This window comes from Heterocephalus glaber, unplaced genomic scaffold (genome assembly GCF_053883595.1).
Source record: "Heterocephalus glaber isolate CG9 unplaced genomic scaffold, H.glaber_assembly_v1.0 deba00001600, whole genome shotgun sequence".
Taxonomy (NCBI): Eukaryota; Metazoa; Chordata; class Mammalia; order Rodentia; family Bathyergidae; genus Heterocephalus; species Heterocephalus glaber.
The window spans coordinates 16,638,359-16,651,561 of record NW_028258372.1 but is presented as its reverse complement, the minus strand read 5'-3'; the positions used below and the strand labels follow the sequence as shown (position 1 = coordinate 16,651,561).

Below are 13,203 nucleotides of genomic sequence, written 5' to 3'. Positions count from 1 at the left end.
TTGTTTGACATTAGTATTGCCACCCAAGGTCTCTTTTAGCTACTGTTTGGATCTTTTCCTATTCTTTTAACTATTTGTGTCTTTGAATCTATAGTGAGTTTCTTATAGATATCATATAGTCAGATCATGTTTTCAAATACATCCTGTCAGTACCTCCCCTTTAATTGGATCATTTAATCCAATTAATATAATTTCAGATAAGGCAGGATTTATGCATACCACTTTGATATTTATTTGCTATTATACGTCTTATGTCTTTTTTATTCCTTTATTTCTCCATAGCAGTAGCTTTTTCATGTTAAAAATCTAACATATGAGACTAATTCCTGTGTTCAAATATATATTTATAACCGCTTCTCAGCCTTTTGGCTAAGATAAAGTGTAGTATCAACTATATTTTCATATATATTTATTATTTTCTTAATTTATTAAGGTATAATATTGTAGTTCAAACTGATACCAACTTTATTTCAATAGCACACAAAAACTCTGCTTCTACTTAGCTTTGTTCTGTCTCCTTTATTTGTGCATTATTGCCTTATAAATTGTATCTTAATCCTTTGTATAGGAAAGGAAGAAGTTAAACTGTCATTATTTGCTGACAATATGATACTTTACATAGAAGACCCAAAAAACTCCACCAAAAGACTTCTAGACTTGACAGATTCAGTAGAGTAGCTGGATATAAGGTCAACATTCAAAAAACAACAGCCTTCTTGTACACAAAATAGCAGACTCACTGAGAGAGAAATGACGGAAACAATTCCTTTTATAATAACATCCAAAAAAATGAAATATCTAGGAATCAACCTAACTAAGGAAGCAAAAGACCTCTACACTGTAAACTACAGCACTCTGAAAAAGGAGATCGAGGAGGATACAGGGAAATGGAAAGACATCCCTTGTTCCTGGGTAGGAAGAACCAATATAGTGAAAATGGTCATACTTCCAAAACTGCTATATAGATTTAATGCAATGCTGATTGAAATTCCAACAATATACTTCACAGAACTAGAGAAAACAATCCAAAAATTCATTTGGAACCAGTAGAGACCTAGAATAGCAAAAGCAATTCTAGGCAACAGAAACATGGCTGGGGGTATCACAATCCCCAACTTGAAACTATACTACAAAGCTACTGTGATAAAAACAGCATGGTACTGGCAAAGAAACAGACCTGAGGATCAGTGGAATAGATTAGAAGATGCAGAAACAACTCCAGACATACCCAGCCACCTCATTTTTGACAAAGGAGCCAGCCACCCTCATTGGAGGAAAGATAGCCTCTTTAATAATGGTGTTGGAAAAACTGGATTTCAACCTGCAAAGGTTAAAACTAGACCCATATCTATCACCGTGCACTAAACTATGATAGAAGTGGATTAAAGATCTAAATATTAAGACAGAAACACTAAACTTGCTGGAAGATAAGTTAGGTAGAACTCTTGAAGATATTGGCAAAGGAAAAGACTTTATGAACAAAACCTCAGTAGCATGGGAACTAGCACAAAGAATCAACAAGTGGAATCTCATCTTATTAAAAAGCTTCTGCACTGCAAGAGAAACCACCAACAGAGCTAAGAGACAACATACAATGTGGGAAAAATTTTTAGCAGCTATACCTCAGACAAAGGTCTGCTATCTAGAATCTATAAAGAACTTAAAAAGATCAGACCTCCCAAATTTAAAGACCCAATCCAAAAAAGGACATCTGAAATGAACAGACATTTCTCAGACAAAGAAGTAGAAATAGCAAATAAGCATATGAAAAAATGTTCATCATCACTGGTCAGTTGAGAGATGCAAATGAAAACAAAGCTGAGATTCCACCTCAACCCAGAAACAATGGCTGCTATAAAGAAATCAACCAATAACAAATGCTGGTGGGGCTGTGGGGCAAGAGGAACACTGCTCCACTGCTGGTGGGAGTGTAGACTGGTGCAAGCACTGTGGCAATCAGTATGGAGATACCTCAAAGAACTAGGACTGAAAATCCCATTTGACCCAGCTATTCCCCTGCTGGGTATCTTCCCCAAAGAATTAAAAGAATCATACCACAGTGATATATGTGCACCCATGTTCATAGCACCACACTTTGTAATAGCTAAAACTTGGAAACAGCCCAAGTGCCCATCAACTGGAGACTGGATAAAGAAAATGTGGTCATTTTTATAAAATGGAGTACTACTCAGCTATAAAAAAATGAGAAATTAAAGGCATTTATAGCTAAATGGATGCACATTGAGGCAATACTCTTAAGTGAAATAAATAGGACACACATGTGTAAATACCAAGTATTTTCTCTAGTGTGAGAAACTGAAAGTGTAAATAAGGACTAAAAGGTATAATAGATAATGTGAAATAGGAAGAAAAAGGGCAAAGGGGAAGGGGAAGTGGGAGGGTAGGGGAAAGGAAAGAAGGGAATGGAATTAATATGAGAAACTGAAAAAAATGGAAACAAAGTCTTTGTAAATAGGGAGGGATGGAGGGGTTGAAGGGAGGGCAGGGGAATTGGGAAAAAATAAGAACCAAGAGAGATTATGTAAAGGTGCAAATTTCCAATGACGAGTGTCATTATATTGTATACCTAAAATGTACCAATAAAATTAATTAAAAAAAGAAGTTTTAGGGTGAATCAGGTTTTTATTAAAAGATTAGGAAATTCTTTATTCTGATAAATTCTGTTAAGATTTCATGCTTTTGGTAATCTTGGGAATTATTATGTATCTAGGGAAGGCTTAGAATTTGACCAGAAATTGTTTTCAGTATTGTAAAATGGAGCATTCCCTTTTCCAATTCCTACAAATGAAGGTCGGATTGAATGCTTCCTGGGCTCTTCCACAGCCTTCCAGGCAACATATGTTATTAAACCACAGGCAGTTACCAGGGAAAGCAGAGAGCAAATGGGAAATTAGGGTTCCTAAGTAGAGAGAAGTTGGTAAATTTATAAAACTGTGGATAATCTCTCTCTTGAGCCATCTCTCTACTTTAAATTATCCCTGTTAACTGAAATAAACTTAAGGAATTAAAAAAATTAAGAAAGCTTAATGGTTATACTACTAAAGATACAGGAGGTTGGGAATGGGAAAATGCAAGAAGAAAAATTTGAAAAATTAACAATGGGATATGAGAAGGAGAAAAGTGAGACAAAGGATCCTATTGAGGAGTAGAAAGATATTTATAAAAAAAAAAAGAAAGATATTTATAAAATTGGTTATGGTAAAAGAAAAAAGATAAATAGAAGCTAAAAGGAAAAAAGAAAAAAGAATATGGAGAATAAAAATAGAATAAATTAAAAGGAAAAAGAGAAAAAAGAAAAATGAGTAAGAAAAAATAAGAAAGACAACAGAAAATTTCTTAATCGCCAATAAACCAGTGAAGAAGAAAGAGGAGAAAGAAAGAAAGAAAGAAAGAAAGAAAGAAAGAAAGAGAATTCAAAATCAGAAAAAAAATTCTCTGTATTTTTGATTGAGTAGTTTCCTTCCAGGATCCACAGTTTTTGAGTCAAGCAAGATACAGTTTTCTCTGCCTAGCTTTATAGCCTGGAGTATTCCAGGGTCCCCTGGGTCTACCCCAGGATGTGGCAATGTCCTCTCTGAGATGTGTCTTGCTCACACTGGTAGATAGTGAAGGCAATCAGATCTTAGGTCTATGCTGGATATAGGTGACAGGGCAAGGGCTCCAGTACTTAGTGTGGCATGCAGGCATTTTTAGACCCAGTGGTTTCTGAGTGCCACTCAAAGAGCACCTGACTTCTCACTACAGGAGATGGGGCCCATATCCTTTCCAGCCTGAGTTTAAACTCTTCAGGGAATCTCTTTCTAGTTCACTCCCTGTCTATGGCTGTCTCCCATAGCTGTCTCTCACCCAGCCACTGTGGGAGGGCAACTTGGGAGCCCTGAGGTGAAATTGTTTTTCAGTTGTTCTGAGTCCCAGATTTAAATGATCAACCCCTTCCTGAAATGGTCCCTGAATAAACACTCTGGCAATATACTGAGCACCCACACTGGAATCCCTTCTGGCTGAAGGAATCCCATCAGAGCACAACTTTTGCAATTCAGAATGGCTGAGGGCTCTGCCACCATTTTCCTCTGGATCTCCCAGACTTGAGCATTTACTTTGCTTCTGGGGAGCCAGGCTCTTTTCCCCATGAGCTGCAAGCTGGAGAGAGAGTCCAGATTGTTTCATTATTTTTCTCTGCATTATGGACCATCTCTCCAACTTCTCTGTGGCATCTAATTTTCCTGTCAGTTCCCTCCTAATTCCCACAATCTACTTCTTTCTTTTTTCTTTGTCAAGTTGTTATTGTCCACTGTCTGGATTCTGGGTCTCAGAGAGGCTGAATTTTGCTGCCATTCACCACTGCACCATTTTCCTCCTCCCCTTTATCTCATTGTATACTCCAATACTTCTAGAAGACCTTTCCACCAGTTATCAATTTATAGCTTTTCAGCTCCAAATGTACCCTTTGTTACCTGCTCTGTGAAAATGATATTAGGCCTTTGAAATACGGTCTTTCCTCAGTATCTGCAAAGAGTTGGTTCCAGGACCCCCAATACAAAATCTACAGATGCTCAAGTCTCTTGTATATGACCTACTCACTTCCTCATATACTTTTATCATCTTTAGCTTACTTATAATACCTAATGCAACGTAATTTCTACATAGGTAATTGTTATATTGTACTGTTTAGGGAATAATGATAAGAAAGAAGGTGGTACATCTTCAGTACCCACAGTTTTTTTCCTGAATATTTTTTGATCCATGGTTGGTTGAATCTGAAGATGAGGAACTGGTGGATACTGAGGATTATTTTTCCTCTATTGATTAGCATCATGTTAATCTTGGCAGCAGAGGGCGCTGGAGAGTCAGTGCAGGAAGACAGGGTCTCCCTCATTCTTAGGGGTGTGCTCTCAGATGGTCCGCATTAAATTTGTCTAGTGCCTGGCTCCAGCCGTGCACAGCATCCAGCTTACGCCCCTCTACGTGCTTCTGGTGAGCCATTTCTCCTTAAATGGCTTTCTCCAGATCCTAGAGTGTGGACTTTGAGCATCTTTAGAGATCTCTACAAGCCCCCATCTTGGCATCACCTTGGGCTCTCTGTCACTCTGTGAATCACAGCCATGCCCTTTCCAGCAGTTTATATGCCAGCCCAGGAGGGTGGGTCAAGGTCTCAGCCTTAGGGGCAGGTGGCTGCTCTTTATATCTACTATTCTTACATTCTGTAGAGTTCTGCTTGGCTTTTACTAGTTAATCCCTGCTTATTCTAATCAGTGTAACAGTTAATAATTTTTGGTATTAAATTTTCTCTGTTCAAGTTACTGTGTAATTTCTGTTTTATGATCGGCTCCTGACTGGTAAGTGCTTTTCGGATTACCGTTTTTGGCTTTAGTTTTGGGGAGTTGATAATTGCTTTTCTATTGCTTGCATACAGTTTTCTGTTATTATTGTTTCAATCTAAAAATGTCTGCCCCTTGATTATAGCTCTTCCCTGTAAACTCAACACACTAGTTGTCCTAGCAATTTCACTTTCTTGGAGAAATCTTTTCTTAGAGATTTCTGGCTCATCCACACACAGGCTGGTTGCCCTTCATGCCTATAATGACCCTCATCCTAGGGTCTGCCTCCAATTCACTCTGGACATCTCCTTGGACTCTCCTGTGTGAATCACTCACTCCTCATGTGCCCCAACATTTTGTCATTTTGTCTCCTCCTTTTTCCTTTCTGTCTTTGCAGGTGTATACCTTTTAAAAAAATCCTTCGAGGTCCTTAGTTACAAGCCCAGGTTTACATTGTGTGATCAAAATATATGGTGAAGGGCCAGGGATTTAGCTCAGTGGTTCTGCCGCCTGCCTCCAAGCACAAGATCCCGAGTTTGATCCCTGGTACCAAAATATGGTGAATATTTTAAAATTTTTAATTGTATTACAAAAGTCACATTGCCATTCCTCCCCTTCAAAATACTCTCTTACTCCTAACACACTTATCCCCTAATGCCAATTTCTGAAGCAGTTCTGGAATTTCTCTTTTGTGTCTTTATGAAGTGTGATAAAAAAATACAGTGGATGTTGCTGCCGAGTGTCATCTGACAGATGATGTGTCCTCATCTGCTTTAGACATCAGATCTGGCACAGTATGACTCCTAGCTTTTTCCCAAATTCAAAATGACTGTGAAAGGTAAACATTTTGAATTGATTCAGGACATTAAGGCAGTTATGACAGTGCAATTAAAGACACTGAAGAAAGAGGACTTCCAGAACTCCTTCAGAAAGTGGCAAGAACATGGGATAAGAGTATTTGAAGTGAGGAAGATTAATAGCAATATCTTTTGCTGTAATTTAAAAAAACTTAATTCACTGGAAATTTGAAAAAACAATTTTTTTTGAGACAGGGTCTTGCTATGTAGTTCAGAATGGCTTTGAACTCACTATGTAGCCCAGGCTAGCCTTGAATTTGCTGCAATCTTCCTGCCTCAGCCTCCCAGGTGCTGGGATTACAGGCATGTGCCACCACACCCAGCTTCATTCACTGTATTTTTTTTTATCACACTGGATGTATTTCTTTAATCTTACTTTAAAGTGGATTTTTATTCACTTGTTATGCCTTACAAAGAATCTACATTTATTAATATTACTGCTTAGTTTCTAGAGAAGAATCAATTTTTTAGTTAAACAGTGCATTTGTGCATTATCTACCCCTGAGTTACACCCAGAGCCCTAAAATCTACTTTTGATTTTTTTTTTTTTTTTTTGGTACCGGGGATTGAACTCAATTCCTTGCACTTGCGAGGCAGGTGGCGAAAACACTGAGCTAAATCCCCGGCCTACTTTTGATTTTTAACTTAACAGTATATCATGAAGAACTGCCCACATATTTACATATTCTTTTACTACAACATTTTCTTTAATCATTACACCATTTTAAAAGATCTTTGGCATTCTGTTCAGAGGATTTCTGAAATGTATTTAGCCTATGTCCCTCTTTGGACATTGGGTTGCTTGCATTCTTTTGCTATTGAGAATTTTTATAGAAGTCACAGGGCAGGCCTGCACACAGAGATGAAGGTGCACTCCCAGGTCCCTGATGGTCAAAACACAGGGGCAGCTTTTCACGTGTTTGGCAGAGTTACACTCCTAGGAGCTTCTCAAGAATTCATGAGCAACTGGAATTCTCTTCCTGGATGACCCATCCAGCTGCCAAGGACGAATCATCTGACTGCCTTCTCAGCTAGCTGCCTGCTAACCAGCAGCTTACTCAACACAAGGCAAAGTTCGTTATAGTCATCTTGTCTGCAGTTTGTCCTCTCTTTTCTCTTTCTTGCATTTTACTCCTAAATTTGCCTCTGATGTATGAAATACATCTATTATAGCTTTCCCTGGCATACAAGATAGTAGTGTGCTAATAATAAATTTTATGACACTATTGCATACAGTGTTTCTGTGTTCCCTCTCATAGCTGACTTGTGCTCATCTGGGATCATGTTCTAGCTTCCAGCGGGTGTTCTTTGGTGTCTCAGCCCTTGTGACTCCAGCACACAACATGAAGGAAGGCAGCTTTCAACACCTCAGGTAATAAAATGCACCAAAGGATGATGTAATGACCCAGAAGTAAATAAAGGATGCTTGATGAATAGCTGAGTACTGGAGAAACTTACACGAAAATGAAAACAGTTTGATCCTTCAAGTCTTTACCCTCCTCCATACACAGACACAGATGGGCAATTCACAAGTAAATGTAAGGTTTTCAACATCCAATACTTTGTAGTAATGAAAAAAGTAAAAACTTAAACACTTCATACAGTGCCTTTCCTTGTCCTTTCTAAAGCTCAAAAGAAGTCATGCAACAACATTCTCCTTTGGGGTTGAAACCAGCCGGGCCCAGGCTGCCCTGGGACAGTGCACCTTTTATGAACCCCAGTGAAGACTGGGCTCATTCACAGGTCTGGCAGCCTCTAGACCACACCCTGGGGCTCTGCTGGCCACTTGGAGTTCTAGGCTGGGCCTCCATGGAACCCCTGACCTCTAGAGGGCAATCCCAGTGTACTTTGGGACCCAGCTTCCTCTTTGGGAAGCCTGCTGATGTGCGACTTTCACAGCAAGTCTGCATCGTTGCTCTTGAGAGATTTTCAACACACATTTCCCGAGTGCCTGTCACACCCAGGGCCTGGGGACTGTACAGGCCACCATGCTGGCCTGCAGAGGATCCCAGTCTGGTAGGGAGCTAGACACACAGACCCAAATCACAATACGGTCTATTCATGGCACTCCTGTAACACACTCCCACTCGCCAGCTATTTGTGCCAACTCTACAATGTCAACAGAGGAAGGTTTAGGAGAGCCCAGCCAGGTGGAAAAGGGTAGCCAGGGGCTGGAGGGAAGCGGTGTGTTTTTAGATTGTATGCTGCAGACTGTAACTATGGCAGTTTCTCAAAACTGCTTTTACCAATTGAGAAAATGTCAGTGTTCCATATTGTGACATATTTTACCACCTTTAAACATTTTTTTCTTATCTCCTTATTACTTGGGGTAGGAAAGGAGGCCCAGATAGCTATAGGAAGCAGCTAAATTCTCCCAAGCCACCTCTCAGGCTGTCTCTAGCCAGACCCTGCGTTAGGCACAGCGGGTGGAATCTGGCACGGTCCACTCTGCAGTACAGTGTACCAAGTGCTGCTCACCAATCTGTACAATGGACCGTTCTTCCAGTGTTTGCTGGGTACCTGTGGCCCCACCAGCCCAACTCGGTGCAGGGCCCTGAAAGTGTTTGATCTCAGAACTTACAGGGCAGTGAGATCTTAGGAATAGGTTGCCTGATAAAACACAAGGTGCCCAGTTAAACTTGAGTTTCAGGCAAACAAAGACCAATTTTTAGAATAAGAATACCCCGTGCAATATTTTATTTGTGAGGTCTGGCTAGCTCTTTCAGGAGAGACCACAAAGAAAGTGAAGTGGTGAGACACACGGAGGGAGAAAACTTCCTTCCACTCTTAGCCTGTGTGTGCCCAGCTCCGTGTCCACCTTATCACACCCTAGCCTGTCACTTTCAGTATCCTAAAGTGACAGTGTGCACTTGTGTCATTATTATCCATATCACCCAGGAGAATGCAAACTCCTCAAGGGCAGGGCCCTCATCCATCCAGGCGCTCGACTAATTCTTAGCAGGTGTGCTGCAACTAATCGTTAAATAAACAAGTGTTCCTGGGACAGGTGGAAGGAGCAGGTAGGGGGTCAGGGAAGGCTTTAGAGGATGTGGCATTGGAGCACAATCATAAAGAAGATTATGGTTTACTAGCAGACAGAGGGGTGAGAAAGACACTCCGGGCACAAGGGTCAGAACATAGTTGAGTTTTGCCTGTTTGTAGCAGACACGTGGGGGAGTGGAGGGGCAGGAGGACAGGTTTTACAGGAGTGTTAGGGAGGTGTCTGGAAAGGAATAAGGATTGCAGAAAGTGGCAGGAGCCTGGTCATGCAGGCTTTAAGGTGCCTACCCAGGTGAGGGGAGCCAAGGGAAGTTTTAAGGTGGAGAGGAAGCTGAAGTGTGGGATCCTGTAATTCCCTCCTCAGCTCATCCCCTGGTCCCACCAGCTGGGAAGATCCATAGGTTTCAGGTATGAGGGGTCTCTGTATTAGGAAATATGAGCAAGATGGTTCTATGCATCGGGCCACAAGTTCTCCTCTGTGACCCAGAGGGGCGCTGCACTGGCCATGGTCTCAGAGATCAGATTCTCCTTTGGGGATTTCTGGGGGGAACTCCAGCTGTTTCTCATAGGTAAGGCTCAAGGACCAAAATGTAAACACACAGGGACGGACAGTGAGCTCATGGCACCTCACAGGACAATGGGCATTCTCAAGCCTCGTGAATAGGAGGGTAAGAAACTGACCTCATGAGTGTCTGCTCTGACCAGGCCCCATCCCAATCTGTGAAGGCCTCTGCCTTCTGCTCTTCCTGCTTATGCTGAGAGGAGTGAAGGCTGCAGAGTCCACAAGGAAGGGGTAGTTTTATTTTGAGTGGTATGTGGGTTTTTGTTCCTTATCAAAAATATTTGCATATATTAATAGTAACCTTTTCCCAGTGTACATGAATTCATATTTACACAAATATAGATTCTTGTATCCATCACCTCAGAATAATTCCAATGCCTCAAATATTTCCTGGTGCTGTCCCTTTGTGTCAAGATTTTGTCACCCCTGCTATACATTTGTGTTGTTTTCACTTTGGATTATTATAAAAAGTGTTATTATGAACCTACTTACACGTGTCCTTCGATGCATGCACATACACATTTCACTTATTTACCTAGACGTGGGATGGCTGGCTCATGTACTCACCTGTAGGGTTCACCTGTCCAAAGTGGTTGTGCTCACTCACCTTAACAGCAGTGCAAGAGTGTTCCTATTGCTCCTCTTGCTGTTGTCAGTCTTCAAACTTAGCCATGCTGGTGAAAATCATTGCTTTCAGACATTTCAACAGGACAACTAGTAAGGCTGGAACTCCACCCCAGTACTATTGATCTAATGTTTCTTAATTAGAAAGTAGCTGGAGTTATTTATTTATTTTTTTATATTGGGGATCGAACTCAGGACCTTGCACTTTCGAGGCAGGCAGCGCCGCCACTGAGCTAAATCCCTGGCCCTAGCCGGGTTATTTTAAAAGTTACTTTCATGGTACTTATCTCTTGGCATCTACAAGTCATGGGATCATCACCCAAAATTTATGTTAAATAACATCTAGTAATTTCACCTACCAATGAACAGTGACTTTAAAATTGCAGCTTAATTCATAAATTAAGCACAAGTAGTGCAGCTAAATAGTTTGGATACAAGACTTGACAGGTTCTCTTGAACATTTCAAAGTCCAGTCGGCCTTTCTCAAAGACAATGCATAATTCATATTTAAATGGGACCAATATAGTGACTGAGACATAGTAAATGCTCAGTTTTCCTCTAGTAAAAATAGCATCAAAGTTTATGCTAGGTATTGAAGATAGTTTCTTCTAATAACTGTAACACTGGTCTTACAAATGTCACTGAATAAAGCTGTCCTATGGACATGCTGATCAAACAATGAACTGAGTGTCCTCTTCTTAGCACCAGAAGGAAGGATCAACAAAGACTTCAGAGAAGGAATGGTACTGGCCATGGGTTCAGGGTGCATGTGCATTCGTGTGTGTGCATGTAAACACACCACACACACACACACACACTAGTGATTTAGGAAGGAGGGGAATCAGGACATCTGTTCCCTCATCACACACCCCAAAATTTTCCTTTGCTATTTCAGAATGTATATTGTCTCTATTCTTTTTTTTCTTTCTGGCAAGGGTAGCAACAGGACACATACAACAATGTTGCCCCCAGGCTGCTTGGATTCAAATCCCAGCTCTGCCAAAGCACAATTGTGTGAACCTTACCATTTTGAAACCTTTCTCTTTTTTTCCCTTAAATTCTTTTATTGGTACATTTTAGGTATACAATACATTTACATTTCTCATTGGGAACTTGTACCTTTACATGATGTATCTTGGTTCTTATTTTTTCCCCATTCCCTGCCCTCCCTTCACCACCCCACCCCCACCACCACTCTTCCCTATTTACAAAGACTTTGTTTCCATTTTTTCTTTTTTTTTTTCCTTTTTTTTGGGTACTGGGGATCGAACTTGGATCCTTGCTCTTGCACAGCTGGGGGCGAAACCACTGAGCTAAATTCCCGGCCTGTTTCCATTTTTTCTATCTCTCATAATTTTTCCTTTCCCTTCTTTCCTTTCCCCTACCCCTCCCACTTCCTCTACCCCTTTGGACCTTTTCTTCCTATTTTGCATTATCAATTATTCATTTTAATCATTGGTACATTTTAGGTATATAATATAATGATATTCATCATTAGAAATTTGCACCTTTACATAATCTCTCTTGGTTCTTAATTTTCACCCTTCCCCTGTTGAAATCTTTCTTAGTCATCCATAAAGTGGTCTAAATACTAGTGACCATTCCATCACATTCTTATGAGGACTAGAGATGTCAGTGTACATCATTAATGGGAGCCATTGCTGTGGTGCTTATTGTTATAGTGTTTCACATGGACCAGAAGTTAACCTGTTTAAAGTTGTTGAACGAGACAAGTAGAGTCAACAATCCTCTCAGTGATGACCCCTCTGTGCATACTGTTTCAGAAGTTCTGAGTACATTCCTTTGTTTAGCAATTACAGAGCAGTTCCTCCATTGTGATCTAAGCTGTATGAGACTAGGGTGTTTATCTAACTTGTGCAACACTATGTTCCCTTTTCTTTTCTTTTTTTGGTACTGGCTATCATACTTGGAACCTTGTGCTTTTGAGGCTGGTGGCAGCACTATTGAGCTAAATCCCCGGCCCTCTAATGTATTTTCTTTTTTTTTTTTTTGGTATCAATGCAATGTTCCCAATGCCTATTACAGTACTAGATACATATCAGGTGCTCAGTGAATATGTATTGAGTGAATAAGTACTGCTTAAAGGGCACATTCTTCCACTGCTCATAAATTTGAAGTCATCAGACCAGGATGTGGAATGGAAGGAGTGTGGCAGGGAGCTAGATGAGATGTCCAGAGACGAATGGGAGCAGAAGGAACCTGAGCTCTCTGGAGGACCGAGCAGCTGGTGTGGAAGAGCTGGCATGATGGGTCTCAGAAAGGTGAGGTCCGCAGGGTGAAGCGTATGCCCAATGACCACATCCCTCCCTGCCCCATGCCCCAGGTCTCCTCAAACAAGGGGCGGGGAACCTCTTACTATTCTGCTTACTTGGCTGAAGTCAGCCTTGCCCACCTAAACTTGGCCCTCCCAGCCAGATTCTAGCTGAGACTAAACGTCCGCTTAATGGAAAAATGGGGGAGGTCTGTTTCTCTATAGTCTAGGTTTAGCAGGAAGGAGAAAATATACACAATTCCTTTAGCAACAAGAACTTCAGGGAGGCCACCAGATGAGAGCTGTGGCTGATGTCCCACAGAAAACAATCCAATGAAAATTTCCCTTATTACTGAAGCTTCCATTTCCCTAAAATTCAGGAGAACAGGAGAGTTATTAAATGCTGTATAAGGATGCTAACTAGGGTAGTAATAATAACACAGAATATGAGGGAGCTCAACTATTCATTCTAGCTTGGAGGAAAAGCAAAAATCAACACCATTCCAAGCACTTTTGTTCCATTCATTGATTTTTTTTTCAAACATTAAC

General features: G+C 40.8%; 1 pseudogene; it reads left to right on the top strand.

Moving 5' to 3' along the window:
* Positions 1-349: 349 nt before the first annotated feature.
* Positions 350-421, top strand: LOC147823112 (U2 spliceosomal RNA; annotated as a pseudogene).
* Positions 422-13,203: the final 12,782 nt, after the last annotated feature.